At 44.6% G+C, this 21,998-nt stretch overlaps 1 long non-coding RNA gene across 1 annotated transcript; it reads right to left on the reverse strand.

Annotated features, from left to right (window-relative positions):
* Positions 1-4,653: 4,653 nt before the first annotated feature.
* LOC135982031 (uncharacterized) lies at positions 4,654-21,422 on the reverse strand. The gene is made up of 3 exons (XR_010599229.1): positions 21,290-21,422; positions 15,388-15,475; positions 4,654-5,861 (listed from the first exon to the last, which is right to left on the reverse strand). It is a non-coding gene; the product is annotated as an uncharacterized LOC135982031 (long non-coding RNA).
* Positions 21,423-21,998: the final 576 nt, after the last annotated feature.

Raw genomic sequence — 21,998 nt, forward strand, 5'->3', positions numbered from 1 at the left:
GGGGAGGAGATGACGAGGCACATCAAGTGTTTAAATTTTAAAGCTTTATTAATAAAATACAGCAGAGTGTGCTGGGAATGCTCCCATGTCACTCAGGGGAAGAAAGAAAGCATTAGAGCCCCAAGCCCTAACCCACTTTCATACTCACACATGCACTACCCAAAACTGGCCATGCCGGGGTGTAACGTAAGAAGAGAGGGAGGGGTGGACAGGAGTTCTTGCCCTGGGCCCAGGTCGTCCAAGAATCTGCTGTAATCTCCAAATTGCTCCAGCTCTCGGGAGGGTTTTTAAGTCCTGGATTTCTTTGGGAGGGTGTTGTCTTCCAGGGCCCTCTGTGCCTGGTGCTCTTTGTACCAGTCCCAATCAGCTTACTGTGGCCTTCTCAGCTACCCAAAACACATCGGCTCCAGAGAATTTGTTTTCCCTTCTGTTAGCCTTCACTGTCACTGCCTCATTCGCTTTGTTTTCACTGCTATCTTTGCAGCTCTGGTCCACTTAGTTCTTCTCTTCTTACAGCTGCTTGGGCACATTCAACCCCCCCCATCTTTCTCGGCTGTCAGCCAAGTCCCGGCTGTGAGCAGTGTTCTTGGGCAGGGGCCAGCGTCTTATCTTTAGACTGAGCTTGCTAGCTGCAGTGTTGAGTTAACCCATTCTCTGCTTTCTTCTCCCCCTCTCTCGGCCTCTCATACTCCTGCAAAGAAATCTTCCATTCCCCACTCACACACCTTTGACCCTCCCCAAAATGCTTTGCGATGCTTGCAATAGCATTAGCTACTGTGACAGACCCAGAACAGTGGGGTACAGGAGTCTGGTAGAGGGCAAATATACTGGTTACTGGATGAGTAGTTTTCTGTTCGCTGAGTGACCAGAGAAGGGGCTGCACTAGAGTAATCAGGAATCTGCTAGAATCAATTAAGGCAGGCTAATCAGGGCACCTGGGTTTTAAAAGGAGCTCACTTCAGTTTGTGGGGCGAGTGTGAGGAGCTGGGAGCAAGAGGCGCAAGGAGCTGAGAGGGAGTGCTGCTGGAGGACTGAGGTGCACAAGCATTATCGGACACCAGGAGGAAGGTCCTGCGGTGACAATAAGGAAGGTGTTTGGAGGAGGCCTTGGGGAAGTAGCCCAGGGAGTTGTAGCTGTCATGCAGCAGTTACAGGAGGCACTATAGACAGCTGCAGTCCACAGGGCCCTGGGCTGGAACCCGGAGTAGAGGGCGGGCCTGGGTTCCCCCAAACCTCCCAATTGACCTGGACTGTGGGTTCTTCCAGAGGGGAAGGTCTCTGGGCTGTTCCCCAACCCACATGGTGAATCTGAGGCTAGAAAATCTGCCAATAAGCACAGGACCCACCAAGATAGAGGAGGAACTTTGTCATGCTACATACAATGCTGATCTGCCTCCCCCCGGGGACTCCCTGAGGGAGGGGGTCATTGGGGTGTGACACTCCCCCCCACACACACATTGTAAATAGGTGCTTGAGGAGCTGGTCATATGGTTCCCTGTTGTGATTTATAGCAGACACCAGCTAATACCTCATCTTGTGCTTAATCTGTTAGGACAATGATCCATAAAGTATTCAAGATCATTTTCTTCCAAGTTGTCAGTGACTCAGAAACAAGTAATGTCATTTTTGACATGGAAAACCACTTCCCTATTGCCCACTCAGTCCTTCCTAAATAATTCATAACTATTGATTTTAACATTCTAATCATGTGAATCATCCTAGCAGGTTTCAATAATATGCTCTAGATCAAATTTATGCTCATAAATGAGCAATTCCAATTCCTCTTGTTGGTTACCCAGGCTCCCAGCATTGGTATGAAAGCAAGTAAATAAATTTCTTCTGTGTCCTTATGTTGAGAACAAAAAATAATGAGACCAATCTTGATTGTATGCTAAGTGCTCATTTCTTCTCTTTTTTCACCCTCCCCTTTTGTAATCGTTTAATACCCTCCTGACTATCCTAGCTAGCCTGTTCCCAAGAAGATTAGATGGCTTTCAGTAAAAGGGGAAACCAACAGTTCAACCTTTTCATACAAATGCAAAAGTTTTCTTCAATACCTAGCCATTTTATGCAATCTGGGTTAAACAAACAAGTTCCAAGAAATCAACAAGTACAGTGTGAAAAAGCTGCATAAAACAAATGATGTACATCAGCAGAACTATTTTTGATAACTTTTTATTAAGAAAAAATGAATCCTGAGTGCAGTAAGAACAAAAATAAGTACAAAGAAACCCCAAAAATGCACTCATACTAGAAGGATAAAAGTGTATAATAAAATATAGAATCATAAAATATCAGGGTTAGAAGGGACCTCAGGAAGACATCTAGTCCAACCTCCTGCTCAAAGCAGGACCAATCCCCATCTAAATCATCCCAGCTAGGGCTTTGTTAAGCCTCACCTTAAAAACCTCTAAGGAAGGAATTCCATCACCTCCCTAGGTAACCCATTCCAGTGCTTCACCACCCTCCTAGTGAAAAAGTCTTTCCTAATAGCCAACCTAAATCTCCTCCACTGCAACTTGAGACCATTACTCCTTGTTCTGTCATCTGCTACCACTGAGAACAGTCTAGATCCATCCTCTTTGGAACCCCCCTTTCAGGTAGTTGAAAGCAGCTATCAAATCCCCCCTCATTCTTCTCTTCTGCAGACTAAATAATCCCAGTTCCCTCAGCCTCTCCTCATAAGTCATGTGCTCCAGCCCCCTAATCATTTTTGTTGCCCTCCCCTGGACTCTTCCCAATTTTTCCACATCCTTCTTGTAGTGTGGGGCCCAAAACTGGACACAATACTCCTGTTGAAGCCTCACCAATGTCAATTAGAGGGGAATGATCATGTCCCTCAATCTGCTGGCAATGCCCCTACCTATACAGCCCAAAATGCCATTAGCCTTCTTGGCAGCAAGTGCACACTGTTGACTCGTATCCAGCTTCTCATCCACTGTAACCCCTAGGTCCTTGTCTGCAGAACTGTTGTCTAGCCATTCAGTCCCTAGTCTGTAGCAGTGCATGGGATTCTTCTGTCCTAAGTGCAGGTCTCTGCACTTGTCCTTGTTGAACCTCAGATTTCTTTGGGCCCAATCCTCTATTTTGTCTAGGTCCCTCTGTACCCTATCCCTACCCTCCAGTGTATCTACCACTCCTCCCAGTTTAGTGTCATCTGCAAACTTGCTGAGAGTGCAGTCCACGCCATCCTCCAGATCATTAATGAAGATATTGAACAAAACCAGCCCCAGGACCGACCCTTGGGGCACTCCGCTTGAAACCGGCTGCCGACTAGACATTGAGCCATTGATCACTACCCGTTGAGCCTGACAATCTCACCAGCTTTCTATCCACCTTATAACTGTTAATACAATGAACAAAGGGATTACAAGCCACACAGTGGATCCTGTGTGTTCTGGGCCAGCTGGTGCTGAGATTTGCTAGGTTACTGAGGGTAGATTGTGATTTGTACCACAGACCTGTGCAGGGGAGTGTGAGCCACCCCTTTATGCCTCCACATGTGCTACCTGGAGCAAGGGAGAAGAATAAATGGGTACTGCTTCCTTGGTCCCTGCAGAAGGTAAATGGAAAATGGCTAAAGGCTTAGCTCCATCCTCTTCACCTGCTGGCCAGTGCAGGGGTGTGTAACTGGGGGCTGGTAAGGAGCAGAAAGAGCAGAAAATAGGAGTGTGAATAAATTGAAGCATGAATGTCTGATAGGAGGTATGTAGATACCCCTGGCTAGGTGAGATTCTGGCTAAAATAAAACATTTTATAAGAGCTCTGTGATGCTATATGATTGAAACATGACCATTTAGATCATTAATATTGCCACTAAGCAAATTGCAACAAATCTTGTACAAGTGTATCATGTAAGTTATCAATGGAAATTTGACTTGCCAAGTATGATTATCCTGTTTATATGCATGTATCACTGTATCTGAAGTTTATACGTGTGTGTGCACACACACACCTATTTATACTATATAGCAAATGTGTTTGCTCCTGGGATAACATCCACAAGGTAATTTACATCCAGTCTGGCCAGCACATTGAATGAACTATTCAAGTTGATGGCCCATTAAAGAATACTTAACTCTAACAATGGGCCATAGAAGAAGCTTGTTCCCACCCAGTAAGCCTTCCTATGGACACTTTAGCCAGAATATCGGTAATGCCTACTCCAATGAATCCTCAAGGCATGTAAGGACATCTGACCTGCTCATATGACCCTGGACTATCTTGTGCTTGTAATTTTCCACAAACTAAGACTGAGCGCTTTGTTTAGGACAGTGAAATTCCCTCCACATGAGAGAAGGACAATGGAGATGCTTCCAGGATCTCTCTCCTGCTCTGATCTCTGGACATTGGTCTTACACGAATATCCAACCTAAATCTCCTAAAAGGAGTATGGAATGAGGACCTTTCAATCTTTTGGAAGTTCCCACAGACTTTCCAAGCCAGCAGTCTGTAACATCGCTGCTACAACCCTGATCCAAGAAGACTGAAATGATTACATGTATAAGATTTCCTTGACCATTTTAACTCCTTTTTCTTCTCATAAATAAATGATTTGGGTAAGATCTGAGTTATATATTGATCTGGGTATGTGGCTGATATTTTGAGATCAGCAGAAACCTTTGTTTGATGAAATTGGTTTTCAGTAACCAGTCAAAGTCTAGTGTCTGGGTGGTGAAATAAGTGCTGGAATGCCTAAGGAGACTGCATTTTTGACTCCTTGTTAACCAATGTGGCGAGAAAGAAGTTCACTTTTGTTTCTGGCTTCATATAATCTAATATAGAATAACCACTAGTTTGGGGTGAGTCTGCTGTTTCTCAGCAGTTTGTCCTGAATTTGTCATTCTCAGATGTGACCAACAGAAACACTGACAAGCATATGCAGCTCTGTTATACTACCTGTATGGCCCTGAGAATGTTACATGGGCCACAGCTGTATGCTGATTGGGCCACAAGCCCACAGGTTGAGAACCACTGGAAAAAAAAATCCATAGGGAGTGTGGGGAACACTTTGTACTTCAAGTCCACAAAGGGTGTTCTTGTCAGTGATTGGGATTACTCTTTTGAAGAGTCATTGCTATCAATGGCTGTTTTTCTAAGAATTACCAACACCTCTAACTTATTAGAGTCTGTCAATTTAGCTTTGTAGAGTCTTGCTGGAGTCCAATAATATCGGTTTAACATTTTGTTTTAGAATAAACAGAGATCAGACAATGGAAATATTAATTTGACATTTCAGCATTTATTCCAGTTTTCACCCAACAGATGAAAATCAAGTTCCTACCACCCCTAATCCAGCTTTACAAGATGAAGAGTTGCCTGTAATAACATTCGAAATACTACACATCTGGTATTCCATGTTAAACTTACTGGACAAGATGCTTGTCAATATTTATCAGCTCCAAGGAAGCCTTTGACTTTGACAGTTGAAAGGCCATACCTTTGTGTAACACTAAACAACTTTGAATTTGTCTGGGCATTTCTCAACTCATCTATTAGGATCCACTTGACTTCATTACAAGTAACAGTATAATCTCCACTATCTTTACACTTTGGGTAAGTAAGATTATCTTGCCCCATTTTATTTAATCTAGCACTGGTTGCAGGGCGAGGTCATAGGCAGCCATACCTAGTAGTTGGAGTCAGATTCCACAGCCATGAGATAGGAGTCAAGAGTTGACTGGGTCAGGGTGCTGGGAGGTCAGAAGCAGGAAACAAACTGGAGATCAGAACCACAAGGTGGTAACTCGAATCAGGCTGATTCAGCATACCAGGGGTCAGAGGCAGGAGACAAACTGGAGGATGGGAACCACAAGTCAGATGCCAGGAATCAAGCCTGGTCAGGATGCCAGGAAATCAACCTGGAGAAGTAGAAGTGGAAGCAGGTAAAAGGAGAAAGGAGCAGAAGGCACAGTCCAGAGCAGGGTGGAGTCCAGTTGTTCAGATAGCTTTTTGTTCCTTTCAGTTACTCAGGGAGTCCACCCATAGGGGCAGAGCCTCATACCGGGGCTGGGTTTCATGGATCTCAGATAGGCCATTATCATCAATCTGCCAGGTGGAGGGTTGGAGTGTGTCTGCTTCTATAAACCCTGCAGGCCTGGATTTGAGGCCCATGGGTTTGTGACATTGGTACTCATTAGCAATGAAAATACAATTTCATCCATATCTCTGATATCAACTGAGTAACTTTGGAGTATCAAAATGGGTATTTTATTGAATCGTGCCAATCAATTAGAATCCCTCCCTAAGCTTTGGGAACAATTTTTTGACAGCTTCATGAGCTACAAAATGAGCTGCAGAAGAAATAAATTTATGCCCTTCTCATAATTTGAGACTACCCACTGAACAATCCCTGGTATTAAACAGGTTTCTGATCCTCCAAAATTTCTATCATCTACTCCATCTTTAAGAAAAAATTCTCTACCAGCCTCAACCTTGGAAATCCTTGCAAGTGTCCTTTATGGATAACATCACTCTCAAAATGAATATTCTCCTACTCTTACAAAGAACATGCTAGCACTATACATTTAACTCACTTTCCACAGCATAAATAACCATTTAATTGAGGGTGGCAAGTAGTCAAGACTTTCACATAAAATGTGTCATAAGTCATAAATAAATGGACATCTGGGTTTACCAGTTAGTCTTTATTATCTCCCAGCATATGAGAGAGAGAGAGAGAGACTGGGATGGTTCAGAACTGTTCAAATCAATTACAGATCTCTCTGGTTATAATTTAAGAAGACCTTTGCTACCCTCTCTGCCACCCATACTCTACTAAAGAAAACTCTGCCTCCTCCATTGGATACTTTAAAATAATGTGACCATACAAAAATTACCTCTCTACTCAGCTTCCCACTTTAAGATAACAGCCTTCTAACTCAGTAAGTTGAATATAACACTCTGGCAGTACCAGATTCACCATGGCTCCACTGGTGCCATGGCACCGGGCCCACAGTCCAAAAGGGCCCCGGCCTGCTCTTCTCAGCTTCCCCGCCCCCGTGGGGGCAGAAGCTTAGTGCTGCCAGTTCCTGCTGCAGCAGGGCAGGCTCTGCCAGCAGCCAAGCTCCTCCCACACCTCTTCCCCCAGCGTGCTACATTCCCTCCTGCCTCCTCCCTGCCACCGATCAGCTGTTTGCCAGCAGGAGGGAGGAGGAGGAGCGGATCCTCAGCACGCTCACTGCTCTGGGGAGGAGGAGAAGGGGCAAGGGCGGGGCCTTGGAGAAGGGGCTGGAATTGGGACATACCCCCTCCAGCCCCCTGCCGTGAGCACCCCCATGACCCCAGCCCACACCCACAGCTCCCTGCCCTGACCCTTGCACCCCCTCACATACCCCCAGCCCTGACTCCTGCACCCCCTCACACACACAGCCCCCTGCACTCCCCCCACAACCCAGCCCCCTGCCCTGACCCTTGCACCCCCCCACACACACACACAGCCCACCCTGCACCCCCTCACACTCACACCCAGCCTCCTGCCCTGAGTCCTGCACCCTCCCCCCACACACACACACACACTGCCCCCTGCACTCCCCCCACACACACACCCTGCCCTGACTCCTGCACCTCCCTCACACACACCCAGGCCCCTGCCCTGACTCCTTCTCACCCCCCCACACACACACACCCCTACACACACCCAACCCCCTACACTCCCCACACACACACCCTGAGCCCCCTGCCCTGACTCCTGCACCCCCACACATACCCAGCCCCATCCTGAGCACCAAACGTGAGCTCCTGCACCCTCTGCATTCCCACCTGCACCCCTCGCACCAAATGAGCTGCCCCAGGTAAGCACTCCACACCCCAACCTCCTGCCCGAACCCTGAGCCCCCTCCTTCACCCTGGCTCCTGGCCAGATCCTGCACCCCAACTTTTTTTACAATATTTGGAAAGATCATTAAGTGGTCCGTCGAGACCCTCTGCAATTTTCAAGTGGTCTGTGGAAAAATAAGTTAGACTACAAGAACAATCAAGGTACCTCACTTTATTTTCATTTACTTGCTATTACTTATAGGAGGAGGATGAAGGGAAAAAAAAGAATGAAAAACAGGGACAGGGAGAGATGAGAGAACATTTTTTCCTTGGCTGGGTCCCAAGGAGGGGCCCCAAAAGTGACACTGAGCACATGGCCAGGCCCCCCCCCCCCACTAGCTCTAAATCCACCATTGGCTGTCACATCACCTGGGCTGGGGAGACTGTGTCAGCTGATCCCCACAGTCTCCAACCTACCTGGGCAGTACAGCAGACATGGCCCTGCCCATTAGCTCCTCTCCATTCCCTAGCCCACCCACCCTTGCTTCCCACCGCTTAAGGTTTAGCTCTTTCACTTTTAAAAATTGCTTGCCCCTCCCCCCCCCCGGCTTTTCTGGCACCCCTGTTGCAAAGTATCCAGTTTTAGACTGAAAACTCTGGTAGAAAATGGGACCTGGGTGTCCGGTTAGCAGTGCTGACTGGAAACTAAAAGTCCGGTTATAGGAGTAACCACATTACCATCTGCTCCTCCCACTCCCAACACCCACCCCAGAGGGCTGGAAGAGAACCTGTCCTGTTGCTGGATGTCAGAGTGTGGGGGAGTCAGAGTCCTGCACCCCCCACTTCCTGTGATTCACTGTGACTCTCAGCTGGCCAGCAAAACAGAAGGTTTATTAGACGACAGTGCTGGGCCTCACACCGTTTCCCCAGCCAGCTCCAAACGGCAACCCCCTCCAGCCCCTCCTCTGTCCTTTGTCTCTTTCCCTGGGCCACGAGGCCACCTGATCTCTTTGTTCTCCAACACCTTCAGTTGGCACCTTGCAGGGGAGGGGCTAGGCCATCAGTTGCCAGGAGACAGTGGTCAGCCATTCTCTGTGCAGACAGCATCACACCTGCCCTCTAGGGCTCTACAAATAAATTTTACATAGCCTTATCCTACCACCTAAATACTTAAGAAATGCATAGAGGAAACCGAGGCACCCACACAGTATTCGGAGAAAACATTAAGAACATTCCCACTTTGTCACACTGGAGGAGGGGGCAGCTCAGTGCAGAGAGAGATGGAGAATGGGCTAGAACCAGGGAGAAGGTAGGTACCCACTCTATGTGGGAAGGGGTGGGAGGGATCCTGTTTACCCCCTTCCCAGCCCTGCTGCATTTGCAGTTTACCCCTGGCCTCTCCCTTGCTCCAGGGACCAATCCTAGCTCCTGCCCCATTGTGCTTTTGCCCCCGATCCCTTTTACAATCATTCCCCGGGGGGCCCACAAATATGTGTGGAGCCGGTCCCACAAAAAGTTAATCCGTCCCTGCTGACTCTGGGAAATGCTTAGTATCCTTTGAGAAAAGATATGCATAAAAATAAGCTTCTGAGATTCCCCTAAGGGAAGGAACATCAATTGAGGCAGGTCTTCTCTTTGACTACAAATTACAGCCATGTCACTGTGACACTACACCCCAGAGGAGTGCCATGTAACCCCCATATTCATCACTTGTATATTATTGTGATATTGCACATAAAGCATGCCATGTGAGGTATCAGGGAAAAGATTATGGTCTGCTGAAAGTCATTGTTCTATCTAAATATGTATATCGTTAGTGCATATGAAGTTATGAGATTGTGTTGTATGGTTGTCACAAAAATATGCTGTGAGTTGGGGAATTGCCCAGATACTAGCTCCCCAAAGACAATAACCAAACCACCATCAACAGCCATTGTCCAGCAAGAGAGTTACAATGCAATAACTCACTTGCACAAAACCATACTAAGGGAATTGCTCAACCTTACCTGGTGACTCAGCAATACCCACCAGAGATGCCTGGACTTATGTTCTCAAGCACATGGACTAAGGGTATAAAACAGAACACAGGGGCCCCATGCTTGGACTTTTCTCCTCCTACCCTCATCCCACCCCCCAACTATGCTGCAACTAGCAACAAGTACACTCAGAAGACTCCAACAGAGGAGACTGGCCCAGGTTTCAAGGGTGAAACCTGTGTACTATTAACTGCAATACCCAGTGGGGTGAGAAAAACTGCTTAAGTTAGATGTTGCCCAGTCTAATAGGATTGGGCATTTAGACTGCATGCTTATATTTTCTTTTCTTTTGGTAACCACTCTGACTTTGCCTATCACTTAAAATCTCTTTTTTACTCAATAAACTTGTTTGACTGTTTATCTTTACCAGTGAGTTTGCCTGAAGTGTTTGGTAAATCTGCTCAGGTTTACAAAAGCTGGTGTGTATCCACTTTCCATTTATGAAGTGGTGAACCAATTAACAAACTTGCACTGCAAGTCTTGAACAGTGTAAGATGGTATATTCCTGAGGTACAGAGCTGGGAGGATTTGGCTGGTGCCTTTCTCTGTGGTTCTGGGAGCATTCATGCAATCTAGCCCGGGGCTCCCATCACAGTCACATTGAATAATCTTACTTATTGGTGCCCAAATTGCAGTGAGGGGAGGTTATGCCAAGTCCACAGTTCTCATTGCTGCCATTTGAAAATGGAAGCGGAGAGCGTTAGAATTAAAGACATGGTATGTTTAAGTAATACCATTTATAAAACATGTCTTTAGTCACAGAAATCAACTCATCACTTTTACAAGGCCTTGTTGTCAACTATGTACCAAACGATTTCACTGGCAGTTTCTACTGTTGGGTCGAATAGCTGCACAGTAAGACTATTCAGAGAAAAACAGAATGAAGACTTATCATTGCCCCTAGTTATAGAAGAAAGAAGTGCACCAAATTGGTGGGAAAGGGAACATCAGCTTGTTGAAAGATTACATTTTTCCAGCTGGAGGTTCTCAGATTTGTAGAAAAGTTTAGTGGTTATATGATGAATGATCTATATTAACAATGTTAGAATACTGACAACATTACCTAAATTTATGACTTTGTTTATATCTATATCGTATATGTACAGTGATATTATGTACTTATTTTGCTACATTGTAAGTACACAGATACAAAGGCAATGAGGTTAAATTATTATTTTTGTTAAAAGATGGTTTGTTGGGGTGTCCTGCCCTAAAGGGCAGTAGTGCCCACACACACAACCTGTCATGGCCCTTAAGGATTTAGAAATAAAGATACACAATGACCTAGGGAGGGATAGGATAGAGAGGAAACTTTAGTGTTTTGAGAGAAAGACATGCATTGTTTCTTTAAAGCCCTGAGGCCAGGAGCCTTGTAGAAGAAGCAGGGCAAGGCTCGCCTTTAACTCAGCCAATTGGGAAGGAGTTAGGAGAAGAGAAACAGCATAAAGGGGAAAGGATGACTAGTTAGAGTATTCATCTGGAAGGAGCTGGCAAAAGCCTTGCAGTTGACTATTGCAAGGCAAGGAGCCTGAGACAAACCCCAGCTCCAGGAAAAGGGCTGAGGACGAACTCCTGTTTGAAGGAGTGAAGGACAGGCTATCCTAATACAAGAGGCCTGAGACACAAACCCCAGTCCCAGAGAGCGAGAGCACTGAGGGGGAAGTCCTGTTTGGATGAGAGAAATATTGAGTACTCTAAAGGTGAGAGACAAAGGGACTTCTTGCAATATGGTCCAGCGGCTGCAGAGAAGGGCTAGGAGAAGTCTTGGAGAATGGACTTTCATAACTGGCTAAGTAGACACTGAGCAGCCACAGATGCAGGTAGCAAAAGCAGAGTCTGGAGACCTGGTGAAGGTGCTGACAACCAGGATAAAGGTAGCAGCAGCTAAGGAAAGTGGCAGAGAGGTAGAAGAAACAGTCCTCATCTCCCTAAAACAGAGTTGTTGGGCTTGAACCCAGAGGAGATGTTGGGCCTGGGTATCCCTGCCTCTCCCTCAGATGGAGAGGGGATGCATGGCTGTGTAAAAAAAAAAAGTGGTAGTGGGTGGGGGGGACCCAAGATGTTGGGAGTTGGGCTTGAAGGCCATTAGATTTTGAGTTTCCTACTTTGGGACCTTTTTTTGTTTATCCCAGAAGGGGAATGGACTGAGTAGTGACCTGGCCAGAGGGGTAGGCCACAGAAAATGAAAGATCACTGATGGACCAGAATGGATAAACAGGGCACTAAACTGAAGAAAAAAAAACCCTGCAACACCACACCTGAACATGTGGGGACACCCTGGAGATGAGAGGCTTGTCCACAGAGGGTCATACCCTTCCTGACTATGGTTCACCACTACATTTGATCAGCTACTAGGATTCTCATCATTTCCGTTATGCAGTCATCTTTAAGGCTGTTTTTAAATTAGAGAATTCTGATGTAAAATGTTACATAGTTAGCTGAAGAAGACACTTAGGAAGGCATTTGGGGAAATTGAACAAAATGTTCAGCTCTGCATTTCCTGAAGAACACCAGCTCATTCAGAAGCCTTGACTGATATATCAATCTTCTTTCATGTAAAATGTCCAGACTTTAAGATAATTTGGCAAGGTGGGTAACATGACACACTATTTAAGGTTGGTGTCTTTATGAAATCCTCAGTCTTGCCATACAACTGTATTAAACTTGTTAATTCTGTTAATGGTTTTGGAATCCCTGTTTGGCACTTGTCCTGATCTGATAAGAAAGATACTTATGGTAGCTGATCCTTCTAGATACATGTGATGGAAGGAATGGATAACAGCAACTGAGCAGCCATGTTTTCTGACAAGTTCTGACACTGCTCTTCTGTGAAGACTATATTGTTTGAGAGACTTTTTATTGACTTATTTTATAAAATACAGCTCACTATTCTCCTCTGAAAACAGATTGAATCTTGGGTAGAAATACACTTGACATATGTTGCAATGACATGGTGTCTTGCTAGAGCTTTAGTAGGAATCAGAGAAAGGAGATCCCTGATTTTTAATCTGACATGTCACCCTTTTCTTGCACAGAAGAATAGTAATTGTATCACTGAAATTAATTGACATGGTTTCATATTCCCAAATGGATATAAATAATCTAAGATGATGAATAAGTGCTGGGCCACCATAATTAAGTGCAAAGGGAATCCCATTATGGTCTGGTGCGTGGGGACTTCAGTTGATGCACAGCTTTATTGATTTCCTCTGAAGATGGTGGAGCTACTAGAGCTTGAATTGTTTCTGCCTATAGTTTGCTGTTAATTGACCTCTGTAGAAGGTTAATAGTAGGTTTAGAATGTCAGGTTTTTTAAGCTAGTGAGCCTCAGTTTCAGATTTGTCAGCTAGTGATCTGAAAAAGCTGCTATTTTAAGAGGAACACTTGCACTTCCCCCTATACACACACACACTCCACAGATGCACGTCAGTTGTATGTAGAAGCTGATCATTTTTTTGTCTCCTGCAAGTCTTTGGGGTTTCAACAATTTTTCATGTAGCCAGAGTTTGGGATTTTTTTTTTTAATCTTGCATAACTTAACATTGTACATTTGCTATAGGTCCCCTAAATGCTTTCTGCATTCATTTCACAGCTGGTTGATGGAATGTTGAATGGTATCCAGAACAGAACTAAAATTGGATCCTGCCTCTCCCTCTCTCTATATAAATATATTTTGTAAATAGATAAATTTTAAGGAAACTTCAGAGTTAAAAATTCATTACATCTGTAATAACTTACAGACAGGTTAGTAAAAACTTATTTTAAATCAATTTTTTTCCATCATGTATGCAGGTTAATGTTTGCATTTTATTGAGTTTGGATAGTTTGTCACCACCTGTCAGCCCCACATGACCATCCTAGCAATCAACAGCTGCAGGTAGACAGCAGGTCAGATTTGAAAAAGATCTGCCCTGCTGCTGTAACAAAAGATGCTTTTCCCCTTCTAGTGCTAGCTAAGACTCCCTTTGGCTTCTCTGCTCAATGCTGCACTCTGCACATTTGGGAGTAAAGGAGCAAAATGGAGACTGAGTCATCTGAAGGATCTTCAGGAGGATTCACTACCAATGGGAACTGGCCAAAATCCTTCTCACTCTAGAGCAGGACAAGGAAAAGATTTGATACTCCAGAATCCCCTTACACCTCCCCTGAACCTGCCTTCTCATCTTTCCTCTCCCCACCCATAAGAGTTGAACACTATATAAATTCCCCTGCTTTCCAGCTTCCTTCTGTCCCTGGTCCACATGGCTGCATCTCTTCAAGACATTATGCTCATTAGGAAGACACAAAACTATGTTCTCTCTAATGGAAACTAAGGACTTAGAGGCAGGAATATAACTTGTTAGTAATGCCATGAGGAATATGGTTTGACTATGAAATTACAGTGAACCTACATGGTGATGAAAAATCCCATTGAAAATGCAGTTCTAAAATAGGATTTTTTTAAAAACAAATTTTTAAAGAGAGCATGATTTAAATGATATCTGCACAGAACAGGAAAGCCATGAGAAAGCTGAGCTCTCAAACCTAAGAAAGTCAGCCTCTTAATGACTCAAGCAGCACTTTACAATTTGCCTCCCCAACCTTTTCCTTTTAGTACATCAAACAAGTGATGTCATGACATGAATGGTCAGACCCATCCAGTGCATATCCTATTTCTCTTCCTACTCAACATGGATCATGAATGCTGCATTGGCAGAAATTAACTGAGGCCCACCTGTTGACAAATTTTGAGGTGCCTTCCAACATGGGCCCAGATTCCAGGTACCCATTGTTGAGAATTTCCAATTATACGGCAGCGGCCTTTGTAAATGAAAATTCTAGTTCTCCTGCAAAATATTCGGTAACTACAAAATTTTAAATCATTAAAGAGTCAAGTAACAACTTTTCTAGAGCTGAAAAATGTATAGTCTGTTGATTCAAGGTTTGTGTTTATTCTTATTTTATAAAAATCAATTCACTTTTCACAATATGATATGCCCAGCACCTTATTACATATCCTAACAGACATCCAGAATGGCATTCTCTTCTCTCTAACATCAACATCTTAGGATACTGAAGTATTAATTAATAATATTTTGCACACAAAATAGATGCTATTTTAAAAGAGACTGTTTGCCCATAAGTATTATCAGTGTATATGATCTAGTTACTGGGATAATTACTGTATAACTATATGCAGTTATTGGAATGTTTGCAGGTATGTTGGTTTAATTTAATAGCTGGGTTATTAGGAAACTAGCAGGAAAGTACCACAATGACCCTCAATAAGTAACCTCCTTGGAAACATTTCAAGGAGGCTGTGAAACAATGCCTGAGCTATTAAGCTATGAAGAGGCTACTTCCAAGTTCCAACCAATTTGCAAGACCTGCTTTGCCAAGGCTGGAAGCAAAAAGATCAAAAGGACACTAAAATCAGTTAAAATGTCACTCCGGGGAGGGAGGGGGGATAGGAGGGAGGGGAGAAGAAAACAGCAGTCAGGGTCTGTTCACAAGGAACAGGCTGGCACAGACACAGGACTTGCAGAGGTGTCTGAAGCAGTTGAGTCTACCTAAGCTTAGGTAGGGTAACATCCTGTAACAGGGTGGCACTCACCTCTCACGAGTGTCCCCCTGGCCAAGTGTGTGTGCTTGCAGCACCCTCTCTCTAAGTGTGGTAGGTCTTCTGTGACTCAGTCCTCCTGCTGAGTCACATAGAGTTTGTATGTGAAACAAGCAAAAAAAGACCCCTTCCAGGGTACACAGTCCAACAGGGCCCTATTGTGGTGACGACGCAGGAAAGGAAACAGAACGCCAGGTCTGTGGTAGCCGAAAAGCCCCTCTACCTCCAGGAACTTTTCCTGGGGCTTTTATTCTTTACACTTCCCTGCTTACAACGCTTCTCATTGGTACAAATCTTGCGCATAGAAAAGCCAGGCAGTATACATGCACATAAGATAACGAACCCATCTCTTGAGCGCGTGAACACCAGCTGCGAGGGTACAATCAAATCAGCCAAATAAGTTTCCCAAACACAAACGCTGGATTGAAGGTCACTCCTGCCTCGTAGCCATGGGAGCAGTTTGCTGCGCCTGTGGGCTGACGATTCGGGAGCTATGCATCCCTACATCCCCCCCTGTTTTATTTTATAGATGCAGTGTTTAAACAAAACACTCTCGCAGGGTAACATACACAATGCCACTAGATTGGGTATACACTAAGCAAAACAGCAAAGCAAAACGTCAATCCCATAAGGCTTGACCAATTGCCAAACACTTCTACGGGGTTTGTAAATAAAACAATTAACTACTTTGGCACAAGTATTATTGGCATAATTTGCTACAAAGGGGGTATAAAGCTATACCTAATCAATACTCTATTATTGCAAATTAAGTGGTTTGCAAACAGGAACAAGGCAGGTACTTAACAGACTTTGCATTTATACTTTTCATTACAGAAATAATGAGGGACAGCTGCATTTTGTTATACATAGGCCATCTTGATATCTTAATTCCTTACTTGTTTTGACTCTTGCCAACATACAATATTTTTTAGACCTTATTTACACAAGGTCACAATAACTTCTCACACAGTACTTTCTCACCCGCCTCACACAATCCTCGCTTCTACAAATCTCGCGTTATCAGGGTTACAGTTAGCCTGACTCTTGCTAACAAACTGTCATGCATAGCAGTTCTTTTCTGACAGTTCTTTCTCTGCTTCCACGACCCCCCCCCCCTTTTTTTTTTTTTTTTTTACTTCTAGTACAACAAACATTCTTAAATCTCTATTTGCATTAAGCCCTGGACTTCAAATTCTACCTCAGATGCTTCAATCTTAGGGGTTCTGATTGGATGTAATGACAATGCATGATTAGCATAAACATAAAAGGTATTACTATTATTACGTCTTTTACAACAATGATAACATAATCCTAAGCTAACTAATAGCAACACAAGCAATAACATTCCCATAACAATAATATAATGGGGCTGTTGTACAATCTTAATCATAAAGCACAATACATCCTACTTAGTACATAAAATGGATACTCTATAAGCTGTCTGGAAAGCATACTTTTCAACTTAATATATATTATAAAGCATGTGAATTTGCCCTTGTACTTCAGAGATTTTCGGAATCTCTGGTAACAGTGAAAACAAATTCTGAAATCAGATACTAAACTAGACCAATTAAAGGGTATCTGGAACCTAAGGGCTACTTGAAAAACTCTATCTGCAGGCCAGTAAATAATATGATTGCCTGCAGTGGTAATGAGATTAAAATGTATGTCTTGCAATGTGGAGGCTTTAACATACACACAGCTATCATTAGCTTAAAAGAGTAAGTGTCCTGTCAGGGTAGTTCCTTGTCCACTACCCTTCCAGCAAACGTAGTCATAAACAGTGACAACTTCTCCTGGCTTCAGTTTACATATACACTGAAGCTGTGGGGGTTCTAACGGCCAAAATGTCCATTGACTCCCTAACCCCCTCCAAATGTCAGATGTAATCTCCGGAGCACTTACTAAAATCAATTGGGCATACCAGGTAGTCTAATTTCCCAGATGTCTTGGTGAATTACCCAATCCCACATGCATCCTCCCTATGGACCCGGCAGGATTCGGTATGTGGGAGCCCACACCCCCTCAACCGGTCCATATGCTTGGAAGGAGCACTGAGAACGTCTGCACTTCCACCCAGAAAGTCTCCAAGTATGTCTTCATGCCACAGATCGGATGGTACTCCTGATGTGTCTGTAAGGGCAGTGGGCCAAGCCTGATGCTCTAGATCATTCCGAATGACCATTAGCTAGTCATTCAGGAAATCCTGAATTTCTGAACATGCTAGATCCCACTGCAATGCCTTCCCAGCCTCAGTGATATTCAATACCATCTCTGTCAGCAACTTCTGGGTCATTGTCTGTATTTGGATGTGTTACAGGGGTAATAGTGTAATAGAGGAGATGGCAGGGGCAATGGCAACAAGGTGCCTTTGGTACTTATCATTTAAAATCCATTTAGGGAGGGCAATACATGCTGAAGGACTTATCCAAAACACAGGGCGCAGCCTGTAAAATAAACCTTAAAATCTAATCAATACCACGTTCCCAAGCATGGGTCCCACAAGTTTCTTTCTGCTAGGGTATAATTCTTTGTTTCTTCACCAGGGCCAGTTCTTAATGTCTTTTGTAGTCAGGAATTCCTGGACTTTGTGGTTTCAATGAAGCAAGTGTTCCTTCTTCTCTTCTCTTGAAACAGTGTGGTTTAGCATCATACAGGGGAGAGGTTACTAGCACATCACCCTGTAATGGTTTTGCTTCTTCTAGAAAAATTCAAAGCAACAGTAGGTCTGTCAGTGGACAAGGGAGAGGTTACTAGCACTTCACCTTGTTCTCTTTCCCTGCTGTCCAGGAGGCACAGCAGAGCTAGAAGACGAAATAGGCTGATTAGCAGCTGGAGAATCCTCTCCAGGTGGAGGGGTCTTTTTGCAGTGAGAAGCATGGGTCCAGGTGGGCAGTCCTTGGCACTTCACAGCAGTGTTGGTGGTTAACAGGACTTGGAAAGGGCCTTTCCAGTGTGGAGCCAAAGCAGTCTTTCGTTGATGGACTTTACATAGACTCCGTTTCCTTGTTTCAATAAACGGCAGGGCTGCTAGGGTCTTTGGGTAGCACTTCTTTTATCTGTGAGAAAAAAACCTAACACATTTCATTAGTGCCTGGCATTGTTTTACAAATCTCAGTTGTTTGGGCACATTCAGGCCCCCCCTTTTCGTGGCTGTCAGCCAGGTCTTATCTTTGGACTGAGCTTGCTAGCTATTTTTTCCTCAGTTAACTCATTCCGTGCTTTTTCCTCTTCTCCCTTTCTCGGCTTCTTTTAACCTACAAAGGAAACTTTCACTCTTCACTTATACACTTTTTTCCAACAATGAACGCATACACATTGCCATTATACAGTACATTAGTCTTATTATTCAATGTATGCCATGTACACTCTTCCAGTAAAATAACTTTATTACAGAGCTTTGGAGCAACAAACCGGGACAAGCACACCCACTTTTGAGGAGTTCACTCGGTACAACCTCAGGTGTCTAATCGCTTTCCTCCCTCCCCAGCCCTCTGGCTAGAAATCTGAAGTAGCCAGAAGGATCCCATGGGCAATATGGGGAGTGGGTTAACCTTCCATGTCCTTGTTTCCAAAGACTGTTGGTATGCAAATTTTAACAACAATTTTGCAATTAAAAATCTGGCCAATGAAGTTTCTTTTTCTTACTTAAGCAAATATATTAGACTTTAGTATATCACATTTTCCTGATTTATCCAAACACTTTGTATTCCAAGATGAATAAAACAAGTATCTGCTTTTTGATTTAACCCTTCTATTTAAATTTGAGCTAGACTGTCCTATGAAAATATTAAATCCAACAATTCTGGCCACAAGACAAACATCACAAGACAGGACAAAGAACACAAAAATAATTCCTATTGTACCAGTAAATGCATGGTACATCGAATGCTATTCAGCTGGCATCCGTTTTCTCTGATGATCTGAAAGACAAAAGAACCGAGGTCTACCCCTTCTGGGCAGTCAGTCATTACTTAAAATATTTCCTTTATATACACATACTCTTGTTGATTTTAGGCAAAACAGAGAAATCACCACATATCTCCTTGTATTTGTTTCATATGCAGCCCAGGTTTCAGTGGCTACTACCTTATTAGTTAGAAAATTGCATTAATACAGATGCTTTCTGGCTTGCTTCCAGATCCAAAGCTATCCACGGCTTAAAGATTCTTACTTAAAAAGGGACACAATTAACTTTCCCGGACTTTTGATTGCCTTTTACTTCTTTACAGTGATCTGAACAAGACAACACAACCTATATTGGTAGGTTTGCATTTCTTATACCTCTACTACAATATATACTGCGCGTGTTTTCCACAATTCAATTTCCACAACACTAGCCACATCAATTTCTACACAAGGTGTAACTATTTCTTTTTAAACACCGGGTAAAAGCCATTTACTTAACATATAATTCAAAGAGCTATCCTTAGAGGGTTTTACCAGAGAGTGTCTCCTTATCCTATTAGGACTCACCTTATCGGAGCACGAACCCCAGGGGCTGCGGTGAAGCAGAGAAAAGGGGCGAAACACCCCGTTGGCGCCGTTCCCAGTTCGCCGCAGCCGTCCAGAGTCCAATGTCCGAGCCAGGAGAGTCCCGGCGGAGTCACCAGAAACTGTTACCGAAATATCGGGTCCACCTGGTTGAGAGCCAATGACAGCCAGATAGGGATAAGGAGGAGTTGCTTTATTCTGCAGAATAAAGGAGAGCTTTGCACCTTGGTACAAAAACTCTGTCTCATACACATTTTACCGTTCCAGTTATCATCCTGGGGATTTGAAATCCCCATGCCTATAATTACTTACTCCTTTCCTTCCTCTATGCCCTCAAAGTTTCCAACCTGTTTTCCAGTCATGAAGCCATACCGACCTGCAGTCCGGATACCAGGGGCACTGGCGGTCTATTTCCCTTAGGGGGTCCTCAATATGAGCGACCGGGACAACGATGCATGATCGCTGCCGTGTAATCTTGAACTCTCTTGTGTGCTCCTTCTGGGCACTGGAAAGTTCGACCCCCATACTCACGAATAAGGGGCGGCAAACAGCCGCGGGCGCGCTCGGCATATCCAGCCGGTGAGTACGGGGTCGTCACGTCGGGGTCACCAGCTGTGGTGACGACGCAGGAAAGGAAACAGAACGCCAGGTCTGTGGTAGCCGAAAAGCCCCTCTACCTCCAGGAACTTTTCCTGGGGCTTTTATTCTTTACACTTCCCTGCTTACAACGCTTCTCATTGGTACAAATCTTGCGCATAGAAAAGCCAGGCAGTATACATGCACATAAGATAACGAACCCATCTCTTGAGCGCGTGAACACCAGCTGCGAGGGTACAATCAAATCAGCCAAATAAGTTTCCCAAACACAAACGCTGGATTGAAGGTCACTCCTGCCTCGTAGCCATGGGAGCAGTTTGCTGCGCCTGTGGGCTGACGATTCGGGAGCTATGCATCCCTACACCCTATCCCAGTAGCTCTTGGTTGGAACATCTCTTCTAGCAGCCCTCCCTAGGCTCAGGTCTTTAAACAGTCCCTGCCCTGGTAGGGGGTTGTACTCCCTAGAACCAATGTCTTCACCATCGCTGGGCCTTTCTCTGATCCCAGCTCTCCAGCTGACTAGCTAAAGAGTTCAGGTTCCCTTCCAGGAGTGTACCAAAGTCCAATAAAGTCCAGTATCACTGACTCTCTTCAATCCACTCTCCTGGGCCTAATTCAATTCCCTCCTCAGGGATTTAGCCCCTCCACCTGTGGACAGTGTGGGGGGTCCCAGACCTGCCCACTATTCCAGGTCCCAGCCCAGGGACTCCACCAATAGCAGCCACCCGTTATGTCCCTTTGACTGAGTATTGATGCTACTACATTTCCCTGGGCCATTTCACCTTCATAAATGCTTCACCCTTACCTCAAGGGATTCAGCTACCAAGTCCCAGCACTCAGCCAGGAGTTTCTTCTTGCTCACCCAGTCCCTGCCAGCAACTGCTCTGTCAAAGGTATTGCAGTCCCTTCAGCCAGCCAGAAACACCATCTTCACTCCTCTAGCTCCAAGCAGAACCTGAATGACTCTGGCCCTGCAGCTCCTTTTAGGTGAGCCTGTTGGGTCCTGATTGGCTGCTTCCCTGCCTAGCCTTTCTAGGCTGCCTGGAGGACTCACCTTCACTGCTCCTTTTGAGACAGGGTGTGGGAGGACTGGGAGGCCTCCAGCAGGGGGGCTCTGGATCCCATACACCCTGTCACATCCATTTTATTGTTTTAAAATCCCTTTTTTTCCCTTATACTTTGTGTGTCCCTACTGTTAAGAATAAACAATACTTGGTTTAAGAAAGCTTTCTGGTCACCTGTATTATCCTAAAGAGCAGAACTGCAGGTGTCAAAGTCAATCAGGCCTGCTGAGCAATTACGGTTGGTACACAGAATACTGCAGCCCAGGGACCTGGTCTAAGAGTGGGAGAATTGCAGGATTCCAATTTAACACAGGTGACAATAAGAGGAATAATTCCTAGGGTTGTTCTTGGAGAAATCAAAGGGGTCAAGAGTGCAGCTAGCCCTGTAGCTGTGACACACAGCTAATCGCTATGTACAGACTGGGAATTAACTTATCTCAGATATCACTG

Source organism: Chrysemys picta, chromosome 3 (assembly GCF_011386835.1).
Source record: "Chrysemys picta bellii isolate R12L10 chromosome 3, ASM1138683v2, whole genome shotgun sequence".
Lineage (NCBI taxonomy): Eukaryota > Metazoa > Chordata > Testudines > Emydidae > Chrysemys > Chrysemys picta.